The sequence below is a fragment of the Adiantum capillus-veneris genome, chromosome 12 (genome assembly GCF_014529385.1).
Source record: "Adiantum capillus-veneris isolate H3 chromosome 12, ASM1452938v2, whole genome shotgun sequence".
NCBI lineage: Eukaryota > Viridiplantae > Streptophyta > Polypodiopsida > Polypodiales > Pteridaceae > Adiantum > Adiantum capillus-veneris.
Genome location: NC_140942.1, coordinates 115647121 through 115661530, shown reverse-complemented (window position 1 = coordinate 115661530; position 14410 = coordinate 115647121).

The window sequence follows — 14410 nt, the reverse complement described above, 5'->3', positions numbered from 1 at the left end:
AAGTACTAGAAAGGTTTGCAATGCAAAATGCAAAACCAGTTTCTACACCTTTGGCTGGTCATTTTAAACTAACGAAGGATATGTGTCGAAAGACACAAGAGGAGATAGCCTATATGTCTAAAGTTCCATATGCTGCAGCGGTAGGTTCTCTAATGTATGCTATGGTCTGGACAAGGCCAGACATTGCACATGCAGTGGGAGTTGTGAGTAGGTTCATGGACAATCCAGGTAAAGAGCATTGGCAAGCTGTGAAGTGGATACTTAGGTATCTAAAAGGGACAACAACAAATGCTTTGTATTTTGGAGGAACTGATATTTTTCTAGAAGGGTATGCTGATGCAGATATGGCAGGTGACAAAGATACTCGAAGGAGCACTACTGGCTATGTGTTCACGGTTGGAGGCACAGCAATAAGCTGGGCTTCAAAGCTGCAGAAAGTGGTTTCACTTTCTACCACGGAAGCAGAGTATGTAGCAATGACAGAGGCAAGCAAAGAAATTCTGTGGCTTCACAGATTCTTAGAAGAGCTTGGATTCAAACAAGACAATTATGTCTTGTATAGTGATAGCCAAAGCGCTATCCATCTTGCGAAGAACTCAGCCTTTCATTCAAGGACAAAGCACATTGAGGTGAGATATCACTTCATACACACTCTTTTGGAAGAGGGACAACTAAAGCTAGGAAAGGTGCATACAAGGGAAAATCCTGCAGACATGTTTACAAAGGTGGGCAACTTTCTTTTTCGCCGGAATATTCTTTTTTGCCGGAATATTATGGCCGGACGGCGGCCGGAAAGTGGTCGGAAAACAACCGGTCGATTGGCCGTGGCCGGTAGTCAATGGCCAATGGCCGGTGGTCGGAAGTCAATGGCCGGTGGCCGGTGGCCGAATTCAATGGCCGGTGGCCGAATTCAAAAGCGGACTTGTCTTCTCAAGGGCGGCCACACATGGGCGGATTGGAGGGTCCGATTTGGACTTATTCGCACAAGGGCGGCTACACATGGCTGTCTCTCATAAGAGAGGGCAGCTCTTTTGGCCTATAAAAGGAGGCCATTTCTACACACATTTCATAGTGTGAAGTTGATGCAACAAGGTGAGTGTGAGGTGGTGAGAGTGAAGCAAGGCGGGAGCTCCATTAAGGGTATAATCCCTTTGTAAACTACTTCTTGTTTTGAAGTACTAAAGCCATTGAGTGGCTGCTTTCCCGTGGACGTAGCCCACATTGGGTGAACCACGTATATCGTGTGTACTCTCTCTCTCTCTCTCTACTCAATAATCTCGTGTATATAAATCTGTCTCTCTCCATTAAGTAATCTACTCAATTATCTATTTAGCTACGTCTTATTTCCTAACAAATCTATCCAAGAGCTAGGTACAAGAAGTGCTTTAGGACTATCTCAAAATGGGACCAAAAGGGGGACAGTTTCTGTTCATCAAGGGTCCAGATGGAGATACCCTATAAAAGGGCAAGTGCACATAATGATCATTAAAACCTTAGGGTTTGCTTCATTAAATCCTCCAAGGGTTAGTGTTACATGACTTTAGGCCTAGGATATCAAATTTGCATTGTCCAATTTTAAGGTGAGAACCTATGCTAAAGTGCTTGGAACTAAGGTGCTTGAGGTGTGCAAGTCCTAAAAAGTCAAGCAAGTGGCCTACAAGAGAGGGGGCGAGCCCTTTTGATAGGGAATGAGAGAGATGATGATCCTCTCTCTCTCTCTCTCTAGGACATACCATGCCCAAGGACCATAAGGACACATGTCAACACCTTAGGCCAAGCATGCTTAATTCTCATTGGCCAGCCACAAAAAGGGTCCAGTAAGCATTTAGATAATTCATTTAACCATATCTTCTATTAGAAAGGCAATTTCAATTCTAGATTAAGGTTTTGCTCTTGCTTTCTTCCTATTGGATGGCCTACCAAGGGGTCCAATGAGAATTAAGTAGCCCATGGGCTAGCTTAATTCCTATTGGCCAATTGACCAAGGGGTCCAATGAGGTATTAGTTAATTTATTTTAAATGGTTTCAAGCTTGGAAAATAGGGGTATGAAGGACACTTGTCACAATACTAGCTATGTTGCTCCAAAAGACCAAGGCCCACCATTGGCCAGCCCCAAAAGCATCCAATGAGCATCCAGCTAGTGTAAGTGGCCCAAATCAAATTCTCTTCTCTCTCACAAAAATCCCACGCCCCATTTTCCTTCTCATTATTGTGTGTAGCAAGTACACAAAGCTTCTCTCTCTCAAGCTATGGAGGAGAAGGCCTACACCAACACCTCTTGGCTATGGATGCAAATCCAACCAAGAGCCAAGTTAAATGCATGCTAACATATTCTCTACCTCTATGAAAGCTAAGCTATGCTATCTATGAGTGATTATGTAAGGAGAATGAAAGAATTATCATAGAAATACTTCTCCTTCTCTCCTCTACCTCGATCCCTACCAGCTCTCTTCACCTTTCATGGTGTTTGAGGTCTTGGGATAGAGGGCTTCGGTTCAAGTTCTTTTAAATGTTTGCAAAGTGTTATTTAGCATGTGTGTTTGGTGTATGAAGCTTCCATCTTCATACCACCAAAGAAGGTCTTGAGAAACACACCATTTTGTATTGTACCAAGTCTCTCTTGATGGGAGAATCTAGAATACAAAAGCCTTTTGGAGGGGGGACCGGCTCCAAGTAAATCCGGTCCTCAAATGTTGTCAATTGCTCTAATTCTCTCTCTCTTTCAAGTTATTGTTCATGCCATGTTAGCTAGGAAATGTGTTTAATGTTGCTCTCTCCATCCAAGCACTCTCTCTTATCTATACAAAGGATTATGTTCAAAGAAGTGCCTACTATGTTATTCATTTCCGCTACAATCTAAGTAATTAGGCCAATTTCATTACATTGGTATCAGAGCTCATGGTTTCTCTTTTCTTACTTAAGAAGAGAGGTCCTTAAGTAGCGTATGAATGGTCGGTTTTGTTGATTATATAGGGTAAGTGAGTCTAGGATCTATTATCGGTTTTGTCGAGCCAATTCTGTGGGTATGGTGCACACCTCAGGAGCTTTGGTCTTAATAATGGGGTCTTTTTAGACTTTCCTTTGGCTTTAACATTATTGAGGTACAAGAAGTCCGAAAGGAGTTTTTCTCGGCAAATCTGCAATGTTAGACCTACCTCTCTACTCTCTATAATTAGCTAAATTTGTGCCACGGGTGTAGATGCTTAAGTGCTGATTTTCAAAGGCAAAGAGGAGTAGAAACTTAAGTTTTGAATAGCCAAAATATTCATAAAGTAAACACACAAATTCTGTTAACATGGCTGACAATAATGAAGAGGGTAGAATTAATGTTGATAACTTTGATTTTGCAAGTGAAGGTGCTAATGATGACACTCCAATGCTTGTGAACTATCTTGTTACTAGGCTTCAACAAGCTATGTCAAATCCCTCTCTTCAAGGTGAAGTTCAACAACAACTTCACGCCTACAGGATTCTACCTACTCACCAAGAAGAGAGAGATCCTGTAAAGTCTCTTGGAGAGACTTCCAAAAGAGGACTCTATATGGCGAGAGAAGGGGAAAACCCATATGATGAGCTACGGAATGTGTTACTTGATGGTTCAAAATCCATCAAAAAGAAGGGGCCATGCCCAACGTCAAGAACCTCCATCAAGGAAGAGGGAAAGAAGAAAATCCCCTAAAGAATCAATGGAAGAAGATGTAGCTCCGCGAAGGCGTCGAGCACAAAGATCTCCTACTCCCACAAAGAGAAAGAGGTCTCCTCATAGTCCTCCTCACCACGAATCCAAGAAGGAAGAGAAGGACTCAAAGAAGAAAAAGGAGAGAAAGAGGTCACCCTCTTCTCCATCTTCATCACCTTCTTCTTCTTCGGATGAAAGTGGTGGCTATTCCTCAAGGCAGTCACCAATGGGAGGACATAAAAAGATCACATGTTGCTTGGAGAAGGTCCAATAAGCTCAAAAAGTTCAAGGAGGGAGAAAATAGCATCTCTTTCCTTACCTATGATGGTACCTTTGGTGCCACAGACAAAGTATTGGCCTTCATCCAACAATTTGATGCCGCCTTTGGAGATGAGGGCTTCAGAGAGTCCTCAAAGCTACATCATGTAGCTATGCACTTCCAAAAATCCGCCAGACAATGGTGGGCTAGCCTTCGGGCTAATGGAGAAGCTCCCCACTCATGGAAAAATCTAAGAGACTTCATTATGAAGCAATTCCTTTCAAGCGATGCTAAGGATAAAGTCCTCACCGAATGGCGAAGCTTGAAGCTAACTCCTTTTGAGTCTATCGACAAGTATGTAGATACGTTTTGGGATTTACATCTCAAAGACACTGTCTACAAAAAAATAGACTTTGAGGAGAAAAAGCAACAATTATGTGGGGGCCTCCCTGAAGACATTGATGGGGGCTTTTCACAAGCCAAGCTCCCATACCCCTCTTCTCTCGTCCCCACCCCATGAAAACCCCCTCTTAGGGAGGGAGTGATAAAAAGCACTGGAAAAAAGTAAGAAAAAAATAAAGTATGACTATGTAAATATATGAGAAAGGTAAAATTGGCCACCTCATGCCTGCGGGGCAGCCCATCCCCACCTTGCCTCCTTTTTCTTCATTGATGTCCCGCCGTGTGTCCCTTTTCCTCTCCTCCACTCAAAAGGTCAACCCCTTCTCTCTTCCCCTTGTCCTTTCTCCTTTCTCTCTCCCCTCAAGCTACCCCACCTCTCACCAATAATGCATTATAACTCACCAATAATGCACCCTAACTCACATGCAACTTACCCTATCTTCCAAAATAGTATACCCCACCCTCCTTTTCTCTCTCCTACACTCTCCCATGATCCAAATACCCCCCTCTCTCTCTAAAATTCGAAATCTCTCTTGTCTTGTAGTCAGATGGCCTCCCCCACACTCACACACACTCAGTTTCACTGAAAAAGGTGCCCACAGACCCATCCCCACCCAGTGGTTACCTGATTTTCTTGTGTTCACACACATCTGCACACAGATTCACCTCTTAACACACTCCCCTCTCTCCCCTCTTGTAATTACTTTATTCTCCATGTCACCTCTCACTTTTTTCATCAACCCATCTCTCTCTTAGTCTCTCTCATGAGACTGCTGTTTTGGCACATATACACACAGCCAGACAAGTGGGGCCAACAGTCACTTGGCCTATGTAGATAATGATTTCTTCATTTCTAAATTCTAGAATTCCTCCCCCCTCCTCCCCTATATAAAGAGGGGTCACCATCACACTAAACACACACACACAACATCGCCAAAGAGTACACTATGCACTGTGTGTGCCTAGTGCACACACACACACCCACACCATCACCATCACCGCAATCACCATGCTTGTCTTGAGCATGACCTCTACACCCTTGGCTATGGAAGATGAAGGGCAACTAAATGAAGGATGATGGCCATAATCCTCGTGCGAGTCTTCGCCATCAAGTCCCACCTATCCGCCATGTGCTCTACCACTCTCTCCCTTCTCATTCCCCTACCCTATGCTCCCCATTTCATCGCCTAATTCTCTAAATAAAGCTTGAGGTTTTGTGAGCTCGAGGCACGCCATTCGGTCCCCGGTGTTTTAGAGGCCGTCGGGGTTCGGGGTTCTCTTTGCTCCCGTCATTTGGTGCCCCCATGGAGGAGGGCTTTCTAAGACCCTTCAGTTTACAATGCTGAAAGTGACGCCCACTATCAATCATGGACGAATGGATGAAGGAATTTTTTAACTGGAGGACAGAAGAAGAAGAGACGAACGAGGCACTAGCCGCCTTCATTGAGGTGCTACTGCCAGGCTGCAGTGTCGTCAGCATTCAAGAGGTAAATTCTCCATCTCGTGTCGGTCGTTCTAACTATAAATTGAGAGCATCAGGTGGGAGGTCGGTGAAGTGCCATCACTGTTGTCAACCAAGGCACACTGTCAATGAGTGCCACCAACGAAGGTAGCGAAAGGGCTGAGGTCATCTACATCGACATTCATCGCAAAGAAGTCATTCACATCAAGGAAGGGAAGCAAACGATGAGACCTCTTTTCCCTAAAGATACTACAGTCAAAGTTATAACTCCAAAGTGGCCTAAAGGGGCTGCTCGAGCCAAAGGCAAGGAGAAGATAAGCAAGTTTGGAAACACATGACCCCGAAGGGAGAAGCATCTGACCAAGCAAGTGCTTCAAGCTCAGAAAGCTGGGTGGTACCCAGTTTGCCAAAGAGAAAGTCATCCGAAGCTAAGCGGCGAAAGGTCGCCTATCGATTTGCACGACGCATGCGAGTGCTACCAATCCACTTCGACAATCCGGAAGAAGAAGTGGTAAGAATATTCCCATGTCCTAGAGAAGAGTGGTTCGGCTACTGCTCTCGCTGTTTTGGAAAGAGAGTGGAGGATCTTCCTCCTCTCCCTGTACAACTTATCCTGAAGAAGCTCTCTACCATGGGAGAAACCCAGTGGGCTGGGGACGAGTTGCAACTGAATGGAGTAGAATTCATGCAACACGCCGACTACGGAAATTACCTGCAATTGTTGTTAGCCAAGAGGCTGGGAGTGGTCAGACGCGTCGCCATCACCCCGTACGTGTTGAGCAACGAAGGAAAGGTAGAGCCCATGAAAGGCGATGACCTCTTGTGGATGTGCCGACTCATCAACACTGGCACGATGGAAAAAGGGCCAACGGCATGATGGAAAACGGGCCAACGGAATTCCCGTTCAGATTCTTGCAACATATGCATGTGAATATCTATGTAGATAGGAAAGTCTTCTACCAACAGAAGATCGTACACCTATTCGGTGCGGCGGTACTAGGAGAAATCCTCAATTCCCCGAACCCTATCATTCTCCCCATATTAGATTACCATCATTCCTTTAATGTTTCTATCTTTATCTTGTTTTAACCTATCCACCCACCCTTGTAAAAAAACTGCTATGAGCCGCACTGTTAATGTAATGAAAAAAAAAAAGAAAAAAAAGAAAAAAGAGGTTTGTAATTTCCTGAGTCACTACCATGGCAAGTGTCTCTTTCCCCACGTTCAGTGGAAAGAAGGGAGAGGATCTCACCACCGACTTTTTGGATGATTTCGACATTGCTTGTATCGTCTCCAACAAAGATGACGATGCTTCACGACTTAGAATTTTTTCTCTACTGATGAAAGTAGAGGCCAAGTCCTGGTATAATGCATTGCCCCAGGCCACCAAGAATACATGGGATGTGTTAATGGCTACTTTTGTAAAGAGGTTTGGTGGAGGCACAACCTCGGAGAGGCTATGGCAGTTACTGACAGAATTAAAGCAGGGAGGCCTGCTGGAGTATGCCACCTACGAGTCCAAATTTGTGGACTTATGGGAGAGATGGGTTGCCTCGCTGGAGGAAGGTGAAGGAGCGCCTAATTTCCTAAAGAAGGACCGTTTCATTGCTGGTCTATGGTCGCCGCTTAGAGAGAAGGTGAAGGGAAGGTTTCTTGCAACATATGAGTTGGCAGTCGAAGTAGCCCGCCTTAAAGACAAGAAGCTACGCATGCAAGCAAGAGTAAAAAAGTCAGAGAAAACAAGCTCGATACAACCAACCCCAGTGACTGCAATAGCCAATCATAGAGTCCAACCGCAGGAGGCATCAGAAGAGCAAGACCTGCTGAGTCGTATCACCACCCAACTAGAGATTTTATCTGTGCATCTGGTGCAGCAAGGGCATGCACCTGGCAGGAACCCAGAACAAGGAAGAGGACAACGAAGGCAGAACCCAGAGTACCACTGTTACAACTATGGGAAAGATGGCCATGAAATGTACTACTGCCCACACCCGAGGAGGCAGAATTTCAATAGAGGGGGGAGACAGAATGAGATCTCTCCACCAAGAGCAAGACCACCGCCACTCAGGCAACCAATCCCATTTGTTCAAATCACACCACCAGCGGTGCAACCACAGCTAGCCACACCAATTCGACGCCAGTCACCAATGCAACCACCACCACAATCACCACTTACAATCATCCTACGCCCACCACCAATTGGTACAAGCACACCAAGTATCATTGGTCTTGCAGAAGAGGTCAAGATGAGTGTAACAGAAGAAGGATTAAGTAAGAAGACTATTCAAAGAACTGAAGCAGTGGAACAAGAGGTTAAAGAATCAAAAGATGCTACCCAGGTGGGGGAGGTAAGTCAAGAAAATTGTGTTACAAATGTGAGTACATCTTTAACCTTGGATGAAATAGGCACCAAAGCGATCAATCGACAACATTGGGCAGTAAGGGTAAGAAGGTGTAAAGTGTTGATTAGGCCTCGTCAGAGTAAGAGGAATGCAAAGGTCATGAAAGATACAAGAGAAGAGGAAAACCAGCCTGTTAGCAAGGCTTTGCAGAAGATGGACAACATATCAAGCAAAGGGGAGGGCTTTGTTAACGGAAGCCTGTGCACCAGCATGGACCCAGGACAGTGTAGCAAGCTAAAGGAATCTTGCATCAAGGCAGTTTCACTAGAGGACCATAACAAAGAGGTAAGTATGACTGAAGGTTTGGAGTTGTATATTTCTCCAGAGGCTTGGCAGCCGAGCAAGATTTTATTGTGTAGTGTTATAGACTTGGAGATGGGTAATGCCTCTAGTCTACTGAAAGATGTTATAAACTTGGAGATGGGTAATGCCTCCAGTTTATGTGAGGATTTTCATAGTAAGTTTGATGATCAATATGTTGCCAACCTTTTAAGGATGTTCCAAACTCCTCCACAACACAGCATTGTGTTTGCATGGGATGCATCAGACCTATGGCTATGGCTAGCTGCTATAACATATAGAGAGAAGATCAGCATGGAGATAAGAGCAAAGGAGCCATGGATAGACAAAAGCCTGATAGAATGCAAGAATGAAGACCTCATTCGCAATTTGGTACAATTTTTTACAAATAGTGCATCCTCTCTTTGGAGAAAGGTAAGTGAATTACGCTTGTATTTAAGCCGCAAGGTAGGTGGCTTGCTATTAGCATCAGTAAAGGAAGCTGACATGTTTCAGCACACCCAAAAGAAGCATGATATGCTCGAAGTTTTTCCTAGTCATGGCAGTAAGCAGGATTCTATGGACAACTTGAGCTCACCACACCAACAAGGCGGCCATATATGGTGGATTCTTGGTACACTCTTGGGAATCATAATTTTCAGTTCTGTCTTTGCAGGAGCCAAGATGCTCATTTCCCCTCTCGCTACTGGTGGTTACAAATTTGATCCAATTTGGCATGCAAATTTTATTGTTCGGACACTGCAAACAATGATCCTATTTTTCACTTGGGATCCAGGAGGACATTGGCACAAAGTTTTGGAAGCCATGGGCTTCCCCTTTAATCAACCGACACTATTCCAAGGAACGAGTTATCACTCGGACCTGTTACAGATTCATGAATATCCCAGAAATCTCACCAATGGCCAAATGGAATGGCTAGTTCAGAAGGCAACTCGATATCGGATCCTACAGCTAAGCGGAAGAAGAAACAGAGCTAGAGACATGAATGCCTCTAGCCAAAAGGGGAGGGCTAATGATGGGGGCTTTTCACAAGCCAAGCTCCCATACCCCTCTTCTCTCGTCCCCACCCCATGAAAACCCCCTCTTAGGGAGGGAGTGATAAAAAGCACTGGAAAAAAGTAAGAAAAAAATAAAGTATGACTATGTAAATATATGAGAAAGGTAAAATTGGCCACCTCATGCCTGCGGGGCAGCCCATCCCCACCTTGCCTCCTTTTTCTTCATTGATGTCCCGCCGTGTGTCCCTTTTCCTCTCCTCCACTCAAAAGGTCAACCCCTTCTCTCTTCCCCTTGTCTTTTCTCCTTTCTCTCTCCCCTCAAGCTACCCCACCTCTCACCAATAATGCATTATAACTCACCAATAATGCACCCTAACTCACATGCAACTTACCCTATCTTCCAAAATAGTATACCCCACCCTCCTTTTCTCTCTCCTACACTCTCCCATGATCCAAATACCCCCCTCTCTCTCTAAAATTCGAAATCTCTCTTGTCTTGTAGTCAGATGGCCTCCCCCACACTCACACACACTCAGTTTCACTGAAAAAGGTGCCCACAGACCCATCCCCACCCAGTGGTTACCTGATTTTCTTGTGTTCACACACATCTGCACACAGATTCACCTCTTAACACACTCCCCTCTCTCCCCTCTTGTAATTACTTTATTCTCCATGTCACCTCTCACTTTTTTCATCAACCCATCTCTCTCTTAGTCTCTCTCATGAGACTGCTGTTTTGGCACATATACACACAGCCAGACAAGTGGGGCCCACAGTCACTTGGCCTATGTAGATAATGATTTCTTCATTTCTAAATTCTAGAATTCCTCCCCCCTCCTCCCCTATATAAAGAGGGGTCACCATCACACTAAACACACACACACAACATCACCAAAGAGTACACTATGCATTGTGTGTGCCTAGTGCACACACACACACCCACACCATCACCATCACCGCAATCACCATGCTTGTCTTGAGCATGACCTCTACACCCTTGGCTATGGAAGATGAAGGGCAACTAAATGAAGGATGATGGCCATAATCCTCGTGCGAGTCTTCGCCATCAAGTCCCACCTATCCGCCATGTGCTCTACCACTCTCTCCCTTCTCATTCCCCTACCCTATGCTCCCCATTTCATCGCCTAATTCTCTAAATAAAGCTTGAGGTTTTGTGAGTATGTTTTCTTGCAATGTTTTTCCCATGTGAGGTGTGCGAAATCGCCACCTAGTCTTGTGTTTTGGAGTGAGCTTGTGTATGTGTGAAGGGTGTGCGGATTCGCCATCCTTTTGTGATGCCTAAGTACTAAGCCGCTATACCCCCTCCCTCACTTTCTCTCTCTCTCTCTCTCTCTCTCTCTCTCTCTCTCTCTCTCTCTCTCACTTGATCTCATTCCCTTTCCTTTTCATCATTACTCCCAAGCATCCATCTCTCTTGGATGAAAACTTTGCTATGGTGGTGTGTTGTTTGCGTCCTAGCCGCTGAAGCTAGGTGGTGCCCCTGTTTGCTTTACCATGACAGGCTCGAGGCGCGCCATTCGGTCCCCGGTATTTTAGAGGCCGTCGGGGTTTGGGGTTCGCTTTGCTCCCGTCAACATGAATGAATATGCCAACTCTCAAAGGCCAAAATCAATTTATGCGGTCATCCATCACACTATGGTTTCCGCAAGAATCAATTTCCAACAAGGGGCTATGAGAAATCTTAAGCCCATGGAAACCAAGGAGAAGCATGAACAAAAAGGAAGAATCAACCTCAAAATTCTTCCAAAGGCAACTCTAGCAACAACAAAGCTAAGGAGAAGGGAGTCTACAAAGGAAATAATAGACTCACTATTGAAGATCTAGAGCGCTACCGCAAAGACAATCGATGCTTTAAGTGTGGAGAGCAAGGACACGCCTATCGAGCTTGCCCTCAAAGGAATGCACGTAATGAACAACCTAGAGCTTCAATTATTGAAGCCCCAAAAGAGGATGTTCATTGCAAGCGTTCACCTCTCTCCTATGCTTGGGGAAAGGTTAGAGAGCATGATGCTTTCATTCTCTTTGACCCTGGCTCAACTCACAATTTCATCTCTCTTGAATTGGCCGCCAAGCTAGGCATACAAGAGTTTGAGATGGGAGATGCTATGAAGGCGGATGGGGCCTTCATTGGCCAAGATGTTTTCGTTACTCCCTTAATTGGGAAACTAAGGCTCCACATCCAAGGATATGTGGACAAAGAGGACTTCTTCATCTCTCCTCTTAAACATGAAGATGTAATCTTAGGGGCACCATGGTTTGACCGCCTTGCTCCCTAAAAGGAAGATCTCCTTCAAGTTTAGGGCAAAAGATATGTACATAGTTGCACAGGAGTCGGGTAGCTCCATACCTCTTGTAAATGACCAAGCTTTTGAGAAAATCAATAAAGAGTTCAATTTCCGCGTACATGATTTTTGTTAAAGACTCTTTAAGTGATGTTAATAAAACACAAGTAAATGAAAGTGGAATGCATGAGGATTTAGAGTTGTCTAAATTCCTTAATCAATTCCAAGATGTTTTTATTGACGACATCCCTGGAGAGCTACCTCCAAAACGAGGGGATGATGACCATGCAATTGAGCTAATTCCAGGTAGCTCACCGCCTAATAAACCTCCTTATAGAGTCTCACAAGCTCAACAAGAGGAGATTATGAGGCAAGTAAATTAATTGGTTGAGAAGGGAATGGTGAGGCCTAGCTCCTCTCCATTTTGCTCACCAGTTCTTTTAGTGCATAAGAAGGACGACACATATCATATGTGTGTCGACTATAGATCACTAAATAGGATTACTATCAAGAACAGGTTTCCTGTGCCTCGCATTGAAGAACTATTTGATAAGTTGCAAGGGTCGACCTACTTTAGTAGGATAGACCTCAAGAGTGGCTATTATCAAATAAGGATAGTTGATGAAGATATTCTAAAGACCGCTTTTCGCACAACATTTGGTCGTTATGAATATCTTGTTATTCCTTTTGTCTTAACAAATGCTCCAGCAACCTTCAATTGCAAGATGGAGAAAATATTTCGACCACACCGCAACCTCACTGGAGTATTCTTTGACGATGTAATCATCTACTCCAAGTCAATTGAAGAGCACAAGAAACATCTTCAGGTAATTTTTCAAGCATTGAGAGATAATAAGCTTTTCATTAATCAAAAGAAAAGTGAATTTTTCTTACAAGAAATTCAATACTTAGGTCATATTATCTCTCAATCTAGCATCCGTATGGATCCCTCAAAGTTGGAGGTAATAAAAGAATGGCCTAATCCAAGGAATTTACATGAACTAAGAAGCTTTATAGGTATGTGTGCATACTATAGACGCTTCATAGAAAAGTTTTCTTTGATTGCTGGTCCATTACATGACTTAACCAAGAAGAACGTTAAGTATGTATGGACTGAAATGAAACAAGAAGCTTTTGATAAGCTAAAGCAAAAGCTTACCTCTGAACCTGTGCTTGTATTATCGGATCTCTCAAAGCCATTTGAGGTCCAATGTGATGCTTGTGGTGATTTCGTTGGAGCTGTTTTGCTTCAAGAAGGGCATGCCATAGCATATGAGAGTCGTAGACTCTGCAACTCAGATGATCAAGTTTTGGGAATTTATGAAAAGAGCTTTTAGCTGTTCTTCATTCCCTAGACTCATGGAAGCATTACCTCTTGGGGACTCCATTCATCCTACAAACGGATCATCAAAGCCTCAATTATTTCATGACGCAGACCAAGCTCTCCGACAAGTAAATGAGGTGGTCAAATTTTCTTTCACGTTTTAATTTCCATATTGCTCACATTGATGGCAAGCATAATCAGGTGGCCGATGATCTCTCGAGATGGCCAAAGGTAAATGGTGTATCAATAGCTACTCACAATGATCTATCTTCTATGATAGATAAGTATTTAATTGATCCAGATTTCAAAGATGTAATCTCAGCCATTGCACTAGGGAAGAAAGAGGAACCATTTACCCTAGAAGATGGTTACCTTCTCTATGGCAATAGGTTATGTATTACACACTCACTCTTTGAGAAAGTAATGTATGAATCACATGCTCCTCCTTATGCGGGGCATAGAGGGATTCAAACTACATTAAAGGCAATAGAAACATATTTCTATTGGCCTACCATGAAAAGAGACATTCTATGTCTCAACATGCGTGATATGTCAAAAAACAAAGTTTGACAGAGGGAAGCAACCTGGATTGCTTCAGCCATTGCCTATCCCTGATTCACCATGGGAGAGCATATCCATGGATTTTATCTTTGGATTGCCTAAGTCTATCCATGGGAATACGGGAATATGGACAATAGTCGATAGGTTTAGCAAACAAGCTCACTTTATACCTGTCAAAAAGACTATTAAGGCACATCAAATGGCAACTCTTTTCATATCACAAATTTTCAAGTACCATGGCTTGCCAACATCCATTGTGTCAGATAGAGATCCTAGAATGACCAGTAATTTCTGGAAGGGTCTCTTTGAGAATCTAGGCACTAGATTGAATTTCTCTTCGGCCTATCACGCACAAACGGATGGCCAAAGTGAAATAGCCAATCTAACAGATCTTGATCTACTAAAGTCCTATGTAACCGAAGTAGATCAACGCTCTCAATGGGAGGAGTACCTACCTCTAGTAGAGTATGCTTACAATAACATTGTACATACCTCTACATGGAAAGCACCTTTTGAGGTGATAAAGGGAAGACCTAAAAGTCCCTTGCTACTTAAAGTACATGGGAAGATCTTCGCCCGCTGATGAGTATAGCCGTGATCTAAAGAATCTTTTCAAAAGATTAAAGAGTCTATATCCATCTCCCAACAAAAGAAAAAGGCTGCTGCTAATAAGCACAGAAGAGCCCTAGCTTTTAAGGAAAATGATTGGGTCTTGCTTA